At 42.4% G+C, this 14,569-nt stretch overlaps 1 protein-coding gene across 4 annotated transcripts in view; it reads right to left on the reverse strand.

Moving 5' to 3' along the window:
* The window catches only part of LOC109898396 (forkhead box protein J3-like), a 163,038-nt gene extending 151,816 nt beyond the window's left edge, over positions 1–11,222 (reverse strand). For all 4 annotated transcript variants that reach the window (XR_004202704.1, XR_004202702.1, XR_004202700.1 and 1 more), the window contains exon 1: positions 11,019–11,222. The gene's annotated coding sequence lies outside the window, so the exon portion shown is untranslated. The remainder of the gene's footprint in view (positions 1–11,018) is intronic.
* Positions 11,223–14,569: the final 3,347 nt, after the last annotated feature.

Below are 14,569 nucleotides of genomic sequence, written 5' to 3' on the forward strand. Positions count from 1 at the left end.
AAACATTGTAGCCAATACTGTTCAAAATGTCTCAGCTCCATGGTCCAGAATTTTGAATAGATAAGGGATATGAAAATCCTCAATAGCATAACGGTGAAGTCTTTGATGCACTGACTGATGGGCTAATTTCACAATGCTCAGAGAACGGTTCAGTGCTCACAGCCGCAACAATACTGCATACTGCTGCACTCTCTCTCCCTCTACTATCCAGTCATCCAGAAACAACTCATTCACCATTCATGCATTTCTATCAAAGCACATCAAGAAATTCACATTTAAAAATTCAATCTGCATGTTATGTGCACCTAAATGGTAAATTGTGGATGACACCATCTAATAAATATCCTAAAAGCAGATTAAGCCACTTACCATCACTGATGTGGTCATCAGCTATCCTTTAGCTCGAAAATCTATCGCCAGTTTTGTACGGCGCAGCGCGGCTCGGAACGGAACATACCGGACCAATTTTTCTCTCCATGTCTCTGGATTTCAACTGCTCTCTGGACATTCATACCCGGATCTCACAGCTAGCTAGCTGCTATCCGTGTGACTATCGGCTTTCGTCGATTCCGGAGCAAACATCAATTATTCCGGAGCTAGCCAGCTCCGTCAAGCACTCCTGAGTTCCAGCAATCACTCCTGGGCTGCAGTCACCTATTCGGACCCGTTTTACTGCCTACGCGGAGCCCCACCGGCCTGGCTAGCTGTCTAAATCGCCGTGACCCCCAACCAACCACTCCACTCACTGGACCCTTTTGATCACTCGACTAAGCATGCCTCTCCTTAATGTCAATATGTCTTGTCCATTGCTGTTCTGGTTAGTGTTTATTGGCTTATTTCACTGTAGAGCCTCTAGTCCTGCTCACTATACCTTATCTAACCTATTAGTTCCACCACCCACACATGCAATGACATCTCCTGGTTTCAATGATGTTTCTAGAGACACTCTCTCTCTCTCTCTTCATCACTCAATACCTAGGTTTACCTCCACTGTATTCACATCCTACCATACCCGTCTGTACATTATACCTTGATGCTATTTTATCGCCCCAGAAACCTCCTTTTACTCTCTGTTCCAGACGTTCTAGACGACCAATTCTTATTGCTTTTAGCCGCACCCTTATTCTACTCCTCCTATGTTCCTCTGGCGATGTAGAGGTGAATCCAGGCCCTGCAGTGCCTAGCTCCACTCCTATTCCCCAGGCGCTCTCTTTTGACGACTTCTGTAACCGTAATAGCCTTGGTTTCATGCATGTTAACATTAGAAGCCTCCTCCCTAAGTTTGTTCTATTCACTGCTTTAGCACACTCTGCCAACCCGGATGTTCTAGCTGTGTCTGAATCCTGGCTTAGGAAAACCACCAAAAATTCTGACATTTTAATCACAAACTACAACATTTTCAGACAAGATAGAACTGCCAAAGGGGGCGGTGTTGCAATCTACTGCAAAGATAGCCTGCAGAGTTCTGTCCTACTATCCAGGTCTGTAACCAAACAATTTTAAGTTCTACTTTTTTTTTTTTTTTTTATCCACCTCTCTAAAAACAAGTCTCTCACCGTTGCCACCTGCTATAGACCACCCTCTGCCCCCAGCTGTGCTCTGGACACCATATGTGAACTGATTGCCCCCCATCTATCTTCAGAGCTCGTGCTGCTAGGCAACCTAAACTGGAACATGCTTAAACACCCCAGCCATCCTACAATCTAAACTTGATGCCCTCAATCTTACACAAATTATCAATGAACCTACCAGGTACCACCCCAAAGCCTTAAACACGGGCACCCTCATAGATATCATCCTAACCAACTTGCCCTCTAAATACACCTCTGCTGTCTTCAACCAAGATCTCAGCGATCACTGCCTCATTGCCTGCATCCGTAATGGGTCAGCGGTCAAACGACCTCCACTCATCACTGTAAAACGCTCCCTGAAACACTTCTGCGAGCAGGCCTTTCTAATCGACCTGGCCGGGGTATCCTGGAAGGATATTGATCTCATCCCATCAGTAGAGGATGCCTGGATATTTTTTTTTAAATGCCTTCCTAACCATCTTAAATAAACATGCCCCATTCAAGAAATTTAGAACCAGGAACAGATATAGCCCTTGGTTCTCCCCAGACCTGATTGCCCTTAACCAACACAAAAACATCCTATGGCGTTCTGCATTAGCATCGAACAGCCCCCGTGATATGCAGCTGTTCAGGGAAGCTAGAAACCTTTTTCAAGCAGAAATTTGCTTCCTTCAACACTAACTCAAAAAAGTTCTGGGACACTGTAAAGTCCATGGAGAATAAGAACACCTCCTCCCAGCTTCCCACTGCACTGAAGATAGGAAACACTGTCACCACTGATAAATCCACCATAATTGATAATTTCAATAAGCATTTTTCCACGGCTGGCCATGCTTTTCACCTGGCTACTCCTACCCCGGTCAACAGCACTGCACCCCCAACAGCAACTTGCCCAAGCCTTCCCCATTTCTCCTTCTCCCAAATCCATTCAGCTGATGTTCTGAAAGTGCTGCAAAATCTGGACCCCTACCAATCAGCCGGGCTAGACAATCTGGACCCTTTCTTTATAAAATTATCTGCCGAAATTGTTGCCACCCCTATTACTAGCCTGTTCAACCTCTTTCGTGTCGTCTGAGATTCCCAAAGATTGGAAAGCAGCTGCGGTCATCCCCCTCTTCAAAAGGGGGGGGACACTCTTGCCCAAACTGCTACAGACCTATATCTATCCTACAGTGCCTTTCTAAGGTCTTCAAAAGCCAAGTCAACAAACAGATTACCGACCATTTCGAATCTCACCATACCTTCTCTGCTATGCAATCTGGTTTCAGAGCTGGTCATGGGTGCACCTCAGCCACACTCAAGGTCCTAAACGATATCTTAAACGCCATCGATAAGAAACATTACTGTGCAGCCGTATTCATTGATCTGGCCAAGGCTTTCGACTCTGTCAATCACCATATCCTCATCGGCAGACTCGACAGCCTTGGTGTCTCAAATGATTGCCTCGCCTGGTTCACCAACTACTTCTCTGATAGAGTTCAGTGTGTCAAATCGGAGGGTCTGCTGTCCGGACCTCTGGCAGTCTCTATGGGGGTGCCACAGGGTTCAATTCTTGGACCGACTCTCTTCTCTGTATACATCAATGAGGTCGCTCTTGCTGCTGGTGAGTCTCTGATCCACCTCTACGCAGACGACACCATTCTGTATACTTCCGGCCCTTCTTTAGAAACTGTGTTAACAACCCTCCAGGCAAGCTTCAATGCCATACAACTCTCCTTCCGTGGCCTCCAATTGCTCTTAAATACAAGTCAAACTAAATGCATGCTCTTCAACCGATCGCTACCTGCACCTACCCGCCTGTCCAACATCACTACTCTGGACGGCTCTGACTTAGAATAAGTGGACAACTACAAATATTTAGGTGTCTGGTTAGACTGTAAACTCTCCTTCCAGACCCATATCAAACATCTCCAATCCAATGTTAAATCTAGAATTGGCTTCCTATTTCGCAACAAAGCATCCTTCACTCATGCTGCCAAACATACCCTTGTAAAACTGACCATCCTACCAATCCTCGACTTCGGCGATGTCATTTACAAAATAGCCTGCAATACCCTACTCAACAAATTGGATGCAGTCTATCACAGTGCAATCCGTTTTGTCACCAAAGCCCCATATACTACCCACCATTGTGACCTGTACGCTCTCGTTGGCTGGCCCTCGCTTCATACTCGTCACCAAACCCACTGGCTCCATGTCATCTACAAGACCCTGCTAGGTAAAGTCCCCCCTTATCTCAGCTCGCTGGTCACCATAGCATCTCCCACCTGTAGCACACGCTCCAGCAGGTATCTCTCTCTAGTCACCCCCAAAACCAATTATTTCTTTGGCCGCCTCTCCTTCCAGTTCTCTGCTGCCAATGACTGGAACGAACTACAAAAATCTCTGAAACTGGAAACACTTATCTCCCTCACTAGCTTTAAGCACCAACTGTCAGAGCAGCTCACAGATTACTGCACCTGTACATAGCCCACCTATAATTTTGCCCAAACAACTACCTCTTTCCCAACTGTATTTTATTTATTTATTTATTTTGCTCCTTTGCACCCCATGATTTGTATTTCTACTTTGCACATTCTTCCATTGCAAAACTACCATTCCAGTGTTTTACTTGCTATATTGTATTTACTTTGCCACCATGGCCTTTTTTGCCTTTACCTCCCTTCTCACCTCATTTGCTCACATTGTATATAGACTTGTTTATACTGTATTATTGACTGTATGTTTGTTTTACTCCATGTGTAACTCTGTGTTGTTGTATGTGTCGAACTGCTTTGCTTTATCTTGGCCAGGTCGCAATTGTAAATGAGAACTTGTTCTCAACTTGCCTACCTGGTTAAATAAAGGTCAAATTAAAAATTACAAATTAAAAAATATTACATAACATCCTAAAAGCAGACCCATTCCTGTACTCAAGACTCAAACTGTGGACAGCATGTAAGGATTATGGAAAGGATAGTACAATATTGTTCCGAAAGAGAAATTGGGACCAATAAAGAAAATGTTTCTATAGTAGGGAGAAGATAGGCTCTCTGACAGCCTCCATACAATTCACGTGGGGGGGGCATTGAATGAGCCCACTTCCCACAAAATAAAGGTGGAAATTGAGCTGCACTTTACCTCCTGCCGAAAGGTATGACCATATTAGAAACATATTTCCACCAAATCACATTACAAAACATATATACATTTATCACCGTTAGACAAAATACAGAAATGTGCAATCAAAGCAGTAAGATTTGTGCTCAGTTACCAAGAAAACAGAGCAACCAGTGGAGCAAACAAGACTGTCAATTAGGGCTGTCCTGACAAAAAAAACCTTGGTCGACCGAGAGTAATCTGTTCTTTCGACCAATCAATTGGTCAAAATGTTGAAACTGATAATTTTCCATATATTGACACACCCAATGTTTGAATAAAATCAACATGCAGGCTACTGAGCTTGTCTGATGCTTTAAGCACTGATCTAAAATGAAGACATTTCTAAAGAGGGAGCCAGAGATCAATATAGCCTAACCAGAAGAAAAAATAAAATAAAAAATCCTGACTCCCCACTGCTGCTGGCCTTCGCAGATCCTGTGTTATACTCCTGAAGTTGCCGGTAATAGGCTACAGCACCGGTCAGCAACCTTTTCCACTTGGAGTGCCAAGTTATCAGACCATTTCTACTGATCTGCGTGCCAGTTATGATTTTCACATGCACATTTTTGTGGAACAGTTTAATTTAAATTTATAGTAAAGTCTTCTCAGAATCAGTGTCAGGTGGTTAATCAAAATCCTAAATTAAAATACAAATATAAAAACGTATTGCTATTGCAAAGGTTAAAGATAAAAAAGGTTTAATAAATAAAAAATTGCCAATATGAAAAAACTGCCTACGTAAAGCCAACAAATAAAAACATTGCAGCCTGCAGGTAGAAAATATCCTGGCTACACATGGCCTGTCTGCTGGGAACTTGAAACATTGTATCAACTATTGTTTTAACTTGAAGCTTGTGCTAGCAAACTTGCTACATTGTATAAAATATTCTGAGTTTCCAGTGCCAATGAGCTCTGAACAGACAGGCTATTTTGCACAACGGCTAAGTAATCAGGCAGGCCCACTTTAAGAAGTTTCCACTGGATCAGAGCATTACTTTTTTTCCCCCTTTCATGCCGAGGTGTAATCAAAAAGAGAGAGCGGGAAAGATTTTTAAATTAAGCTACGTTGAGGAACTATTGTCATTCTCCATGGATTTAAAAATAGACCAAGAAAAACATTACTTGAGAAGCTCCACAGTGATGTTGAGTTATAGCATCAGATCCCCAAATGGGCACACTTAGAGGCCTACACTTGCCCTACTTTTACATGCTTAATCAGGTCCGTGTCCTTACTCAAAATTGATAGGGGCGCTCCAAACAAGACAATTAATTGACAACTGGTAAATGGAATAAAATATACCAAAACCAGCGTAGCCTAGGTTGTGCTCTCTGCAAACAATGTGTCCACTCCTACAACAGCATCAATTAGACTAATAATAAATTGAATGCATTAACATAAATTACAGTAACCAAACCATCATTGCAGGTGAGAAATGGTAATTAACAGTAAATGTACTACTGGTGATACTAGTGTGCCACCCCCACGGTCTCCACAATGGATTAGTCCACTCAGACAGGCATGAATCAGACATGTCTCGTGCGATATATTTTTTTGTTTTATCTATTTTAAACTGCACGAATAAAAATCTTGGTCGACCAACAGCCTATCGACCAAACAATCAACCAGTGGACTAAATGGGGTCAGCCCTATGCTAAATACAACCAAAAGATCCGTTTCCTTATCTTCATACAATAACTATTTACACATTGTTACAAACACATAGCTGATAATATAACATTTGAAATGTCTTTATCCTTTTGAAACCATGGGTGTTTCTCAAAAATGCTTACTACTGTGCTCCGAGCATGCAAATTGGATTACGGTAGGGTCTGAGTACGAGTCCAAACCAAAGTACGCGAAACAGAGCATGGAGGGCATTTCTCGAATGCGTACTCCGTTTGTACATATTTTGATTCATGCATTGATGCAAGCCTCAGTGGAAAATTTAAAGAAATGACACACCCATGTAAGAAAAATTATGCAACATTTCTTGAAATCAGTGTCAGACATTTGAGCTGAAGCTAGAGAAAATTCACTGACTTTAGAATGAAATGTTGCCTATTCACATCTCATATGTTGTTACCTGACTACAATATTTCATCTTGATACATGAATAAATACATGTTGTGTTAATTTTGTAATGTTTACCTGCCTGCGTACTGTGGATAGCAAGCCCATAAGTCAATAGGGCTAACTGGATAGCTACTAGTACTGTTAGCTAGCAAGATAGCCACAAAGAATTGTTAGTTAGCCATCCACATCTTGTTTTGTCTGTTGTTGCCATTGTCCTGGCTGGAAGAAGGGTCAGTAAATGAGGTGAAGCGTGAGGTAACACAGTAGGGGGAGTACGAGTGCATCTCAAATGTATTGTTTTATTCGTTCTCAAGAGAACGTGGTTGAAGAATGCACTCGGAGTATGAGTGTGTGGTGCACGGCATATTGAGAAACACTCCTTTACGATTACAATGTTCACTGTACATTGTCATGTTTTTTGATCCTCACTTTTGTTCATTTCACTTGTTTTGGCAATGTAAACATATGTTTCCCATACAAATAAAGCCCACATCAATTTAATTGAGAGAGCGCACAGACAGACAAATTAATGGTAATGGTTAATGGTAATCCCATTTCCACTACTACTATTAATACCTTATTGCTGTTGGTCCCACCATTTTTTTCAATGCAAGTGATTTAACTTGCCATGTCAATAAAGTCTACTGAATTGAGAACTTTGAGGTCACGTTGCATGATGGTCGTCTCATCATACACATTTGAAAAGCCCTCCCCATTACTGTTCAGGAAAACAACTGTACTTCGGGGAATTGGACACTGACTAAAATACCCATTTAAAAAAACAAAGTCTAATGGAATCAAAGGCTTACTCAATCCTGAAATGTTCATCCCTAACGATAACATCTTCCGAAAAGAAAGAATTGTCAAAAGGGGCGGAGTTGCAATCTACTGCAGAGGTAGCCTTCAGAGTTGTCATACTTTCCATATCTGTGCCCTAACAATTCACATTCAATTCACGCTTCTACGTTTAAAAATGTACCTTTCCAGAAACAAGTCTCTTCTCTCATCTTTTCCGCTTGTTATAGAGCCCCTTCAGCCCCCATCTGTGCCCTGGACACCATATTTGAATAGATTGCCCCTCATCTATCTTCAGAGTTCGTACCGTTAGGTGACCTAAACTGGGATATGCTTAAAACCCCGGCCGTCCTACATTAAGCTAGATGCCCTCAATCTCACTCAAATTATTAAGGAACCTACCAGGTACAATCCGTAACCATGGGCACCCTCTTAGATATCATCCTGACCAAGTCGCCCTGTAAATACACCTCTGCTGTCTACAACCAGGATATCAGCAATCACTGCCTGCATGCGTAATGGGACTGCATTCAAACGACCACCCCTCATCACTGTCAAACGCTCCCTAAAACATTTCAGCGAGCAGGCCTTTCTAAATCGACCTGGCACGGGTATCCTGGAAGGATATGGACCTCATTCTGTCAGTAGAGGATGCCTGGTTGCTCTTTAAAAGTGCTTTCCTCGCCATCTTAAATAAGCATGCCCTATTAAAAAAATGTAGAACTAAGAACAGACATAGCCCTTGGTTCACCCCAGACTTGACTGCCCTTGAACAGCACAAAAACAGCATATGGCGTTCCGCATTAGCATTGAATAGCCAGCGCTATGCAACTTATTAGGGAAGTCAAGAACCAATATACTCAGTCAGTTAGGAAAGCCAAGGCTAGCTTTTTCAAACAGAACTTTGCAAAAATGTTTTGGGACACTAAAGTCCATGGAGAATAAGTGCACCTCCTCCCAGCTGCCCACTGCACTGAGGCTAGGAAACACTGTCACCACCGATAAATCTACAACAATTTCAATAAGCATTATCCACCTGGCTACTCCTACCAACAGTTCAGCACCTCCTGCAGCAACTTTCCCAAGCCCCACCTCCCCCTCCTCCACTTATGCAATCTGGTTTCCAAGCTGGTCATGGGTGCACCTCAGCCATGCTCAAGGTCCTAAACGATATCATAACCACCACCGATAAAAGACAGTACTGAACAGCCGTATTCATCGACCTGACCAAGGCTTTCAACTCTGTCAATCACCGTGTTCTTATCGGCAGACTCAACAGCCTTGGTTTCTCTAATGACTGCCTCGTCTGGTTCACCAACTACTTCTCAGATAGAGTTCAGTGTGTCAAATCGGAGTGCCTGTGGTCCGGACCTCTGGCAGTCCCTATGGGGGTGCCACAGGTTCAATTCTCGGGCCGACTTTTCTCTCTCTCAAACACACACACACACTGTCGTTGCTGCTGGTGATTCTCTGATCCACCTCTACGCCGACGACACCATTATGTATACATCTGGCCCATCTTTGGACACTTAACCTCCAAACGAGCTTCAATTACATAAAACAATCCGTCCTTGGCCTCCAACTGCTTCAAAATGCATGCTCTTCAACAACCACAACCGCCCGCCCGACTAGCATCACTACTCTGGACGGTTCTGACTTAGAATAAGTGGACAACTACAAATACCTAGGTGTCTGGTTAGACTGTAAACTCTCCTTCCAGACTCACATTAAGCATCTCCAATCCAAATGTAAATCTAGAATTGGCTTCCTATTTCGCAACAAAGCCTCCTTCACTCATGCTGCCAAACATACCCTCGTAAAACTGACTATCCTACTGATCCTTGACTACCGCGATGTCATTTACAAAATAGCCTCCAACACTGTACTCAGCAAACTGGATGTAATCTATCACAGTGCCATCTGTTTTGTCACCAAAACCCCATATACTACCCACCACTGTGACCTGTATGCTCTTGTTGGCTGGCCCTCACTACATATTCATCACCAAACCCACTGGCTCCAGGTCATCTATAAGTCTTTGCTAGGTAAAGCCCTGTCTTATCTCAGCTCACTGGTCACCATAGCAACACCCACCTATAGCACATGCTCCAGCAGGCATATTTCACTGGTCATCCCCAAAGCCAACACCTCTCCTTCCAGTTCTCTGCTGCCAATGACTGGAACAAAGTGCAAAAATAAAAAAATAAAAATAAAAATGTTTTTTTTGCTGAAACCTTATATCTCCCTCTAACTTTAAGCATCAGCTTACCGATCGATCACTGTACATGTACACAGCCAATCTGTAAATAGCACAACCAACTACCTCACCCCCATACTGTTATTTATCCTCTTGGACCCCTATATATCTGCACATCTATCACTCCAGTGTTAATGCTACATATTTTATTATTTCACCACTATGTCCTATTTATTGCCTTTACCTCCATAGTCTTCTACATTTGCACACACTGTACATTCTCAACTGGCCTACCTGGTTATAAGGTGAAATAAAATAAATTACTCAAGTCATTATTGAAAACAGAAAAACTTGAACAGCAGTTTCAGGGCTGCATGTGCATGAAGACAGCACTGTAGCTGCTATTTAAAGAACTGGTGATTAAGACAAGCCAGACCTGATCTCTTTTCGTGGGATTAAGTTTCCAAAATTGTGCAAATAAAAATACTAGAACCTGAATCAACACAGCCTTGCCCTCAAGTGCTTTCGTGGTTCTTAGTAGCCAAACTTGCCCGTCACATTTTGCCAATGCATTCGTTTTTTTATTAGACATCAAATTTGATTGTTTTAGACTAGCTTCCATCGTTATATGGGGGAATCCCACAATCAGACTACGAACCGCATTCTAACAGCTAATGAGGTGTGAGGGACCAAGTTGACCAACCAGTCAAACTAACGACAGAGCGTGTGACAGTTTAGTCCAACCTGATAATTCCCAAATTAGCTAACGTTTGCCACTTAACGTTACAGTAGCAAGGCTAAACAGCTGGCTAACATTATAGCTAGCAACACACCATGTAAAAAGAGGTTCGGTTCTCTTTACAACATGGCTTGGTAGCTAGTTAACTGGCTAATTAACGATATGGAAGACGAATGCTAGCTGTCAAAGTTGCTCAGTTATCAATGGTGCTAGTAAGCTAACGTTAGCTAGATAGCTAGCTGTCAAGTTCGAGAGTTATAGCTAGCTAACGTAGCTAAAATGATGAACCATGCTATCATGTTAGTTAATTGGCAACGAGCTACCTGGATCGTTACTAATGATGCCCCCATAGGCTCCGTCCCAGCAAAAAGATAACTGACAAGGGGCCCTGATTTCTGAACTCAATCCCAGAACTTCAGTGCAGCTCACTTCCCCATGAAAGTCGTCCATTTCACGGGCCTCAGTTCAACTTCCATTCCCATGTTCTTACAGCTCACTTACCCTGGGTATATGGTCGTTGCCTTTGTCCAGGGATGTGTTGAAGTAACTGCCCACTCCTCTTCCACCTGATCTTCAACAAGAAAGTCCCTCAGGTGCCTATTCTCTTGGCGTTTGTCCTAGATTAGACCCGTTGTGCCCTCACTGATGTGCCCGTGGCGTCCCTCTTCGGCTTCTCCGCCTTTTCCCTTTCTCTCAACAACCAGCATCCGGGACTCTGTCGTTTGCAACACAAAAATACCCGGAACTACTTCCAACACAATTCAAGAACGATGCAGATTGCAAACTGCACTGGCTGTATTACTGCACTCTACGATGTACACAGCCACAAAAACTAGTCCCCTCCCTGCCGTCTCTCTCCCTCTGCCTCTGCTACAACTACTTAATAAAACGAAAACAATAATAGTAATAAAACAACACATATTTACTCAGAATCATTATAAAAAAATTTTTTAATACAATTAATGTGTTTTTAGCTATTAATAATCTTACGACAGGAGTTATGACAGTACTACTAAAGGTAATATTTAATTGCAAGAATTGATTTAATTTGACTACTATCCTTGACTTCAGATTATACTGTTGCTAGCATCATCTAGTCTTCTACACGGAGCACTATCTTAGTAATGTTCATGTTATGAGACGTATTGACATTTTTGGTTAATTCATACTTTGCTGGAATCAAAAATGTCTGATCACTATTAGTACAGTATATACAGTGTTTCAGCTTCCTCATACAGTTTTCAGTTGGAAACAGAGCCTCCTGTGGGTACTCATTGAAAATACTTCACTTGAGCTGCAAACAGGTTGCCAATCATATTTCCCATCACAAATATGTGATGGGAATAAGCAAATGATCTACAATTACATTGTGTGTTGAATGTAGCCATAGCCAAATACGGAGACATAGATACCACGCTGTCAATACAGTAGCTGGTCACTGTGTTATTGTGCAGTTGCCATTTGTATCACTTCAGGTTAATGTGTAGACTCTGTGTATGTAATCAGACTAAATCAAATGACATTTTATTTGTCACATGCGCCGAATACAACAGGTGGAGACTTTACGATGCTTACTTACGAGCCCTTTCCCAACAATGTAGTGTTAAGTAAGAAAAATGTGCAAAAAAAATGAAAAGGGAATAGTAACACAAAATAACAATAATGAGACTATACACACAAGGAGTACCGGTACCTTGTCAATGCGCAGTGGTAGGAGGTATTTGAGGTAATTTAGGTATTATGTACAATACCGTTCACAAGTTTAGGGTCACTTAGAAATGTCCTTGTTTATTAAAGAAAAACACATCTTTTGTTCTTTAAAATAACATCAAATTGATCAGAAATACAGTGTAGACATTGTTAATGTCGTAAATGACTATTGTAGCTGGAAAAGGCAGATTTGTTATGGAATATCTACATAGGCGTACAGAGGCCCATTATCAGCAACCATCACTCCTGTCTTCCAATGGCACGTTGTGTTAGCGAATCGAAGTTGATCAAGGCTAATTGATCATTAGAAAACCCCTTTGCAATTATGTTAGCACAGCTGAAACCTGTTGTTCTGATTAAAGAAGCAATAAAACGTTCCTTCTTTAGACTAGTTGAGTATCTGGAGCATCAGCATTTGTGGATTCGAGTACAAGCTCAAAATGGCCAGAAACAAATAACTATCTTCTGAAACTCATCAGTCTATTCTTGTTCTGAGAAATGAAGGCTATTCCATGAGAGACATTGCCACGAAACTGAATATCTTGTACAAAGCTGTGTACTACTCCCTTCACAGAACTGTGCAAACTGGCTCTAACAAGAATAGAAAGAGGAGTGGGAGGCCCCAGTGCACAACTGAGCAAGAGGACAAGTACATTCGAGTGTCTAGTTTGAGAAACAGACACCTCACAAGTCCTCAACTGGCAGCTTCATGAAATAGTACCCGCAAAACACCAGTCTCAATGTCAACAGTGAAGAGGTGACTCCGGGATGCTGGCCTTCTAAGGCAGAGTTCCTCTGTCCAGTGTCTGTGTTCTTTCGCCCATCTTAATCTTTTATTTTTATTGGCCAGTCTGAGATATGGATTTGTCTTTGCAACTCTGCCTAGAAGGCCAGCATCCCGGAGTCGCCTCTTCACTGTTGAAGTTGAGACGACTGTTTTGTGGGTACTATTTAATGAAACAATTTAAATTAGCCTTTTAAAATGATAAACTTGGATTGGTTAACACTCCATTGGAACACAGGAGTGATAGTTGCTAATAATGGGCCTATGTATAGATATTCCATTTAAAAAATGTGCCATTTCCAGCTACAATAGTAATTTACAACATTAACAATATCTACACTGTATTTATGATCAATTTGATGTTATTTTAATGGGGAAAAAAGAAAAGAAAAAAAGACATTTCTAAGTGACCGGAAACTTTTGAACAGTAGTGTACATGTAGGTAGGGGCAAAAGTGACTAGAAAATCAGGATAGATCATAAACAGAGTATTGGCAGCGTTTGTGAAGAGTGTGTGTGTGTGTGTGTGTGTGTGTGTGTGTGTGTGTGTGTGTGTGTGTGTGTGTGTTGGAATGCCAGTGTTGTACGTGTGAGTGTGTGGGTAGAGTCCAGTGAGTGTGCATAAAGCCGGTGCAAGAGAGTCAGTCCAAATAAAAAGGGGTCAATGCAAATAGTCTGGGTAGCCATTTGCTTAACTGTTCAGCAGTCTTATGGCTTGGGAGTAAAAGCTGTTCAAGTGCCTTTTGGTCCTAGACATGGCGCTCCGGTACCGCTCGCTGTGCGGTAGCAGAGACAAAGTTCTAGGACTTGTGGGGTTGGAGTCTTTGACCATTGTTATGGCCTTCCTCTGACACCGCCTGGTATAGAGGTCTTGGATGGCAGGGAGCTCGGCCCCAGTGATGTACTGGGCTGTACGCACTACCCTCTGTATCGCCTTACGATGCCAAGAAGTTGCCATACCAAACAGTGATGTAGCCCGTCAAGAAGCTCTCAATGGTGCAGCTGTTGAACCTTTTGAGGGCCCATGCCAATCACTACATTCTCTCAGGCCTTTGATTGAACTGTGCCCCTGTTCTCACCTGGGTTTGTGTGTGCTATAGGAAAGAGGAGTCCAGTCTCTGCCAAGAGATGTGGACTTGTAGGAAGTGCACTTGTCCTGTCGCTGGTTGAAGCCTAGCTCCAGCTGTTCCCCCTCAATCACTTCATTGCTGGCAGTGGTGGGGTGATTCTGCAGTCTCTCAGGCTTTTGTCTGATGTTTGCCTTACTGGTGTTGTCTTCTACTGAGGCTTACTATGGCCTGTGCCAAAAGGTCTGGACCTTAATGGCACAGGGGGACGTTTGCTTGCCCTGTAGGTACAGTATCTAGACAAAGATAGCTCAATCACTGCATAGGTTATTATTATATCTGCCAAAATTGTTTAAGTGTGATAACTGACACACAATGTATAGGCTAGCAACAACATTTATTTCTAAGGAAAAGTCTTCTGACAATTCAACTTCCACGACGATAGGTGGCGACATAGTTCTGAGTTGTTTAAATTGCAATGGAATAGATAAT

This window comes from Oncorhynchus kisutch, linkage group LG1 (genome assembly GCF_002021735.2).
Source record: "Oncorhynchus kisutch isolate 150728-3 linkage group LG1, Okis_V2, whole genome shotgun sequence".
NCBI lineage: Eukaryota > Metazoa > Chordata > Actinopteri > Salmoniformes > Salmonidae > Oncorhynchus > Oncorhynchus kisutch.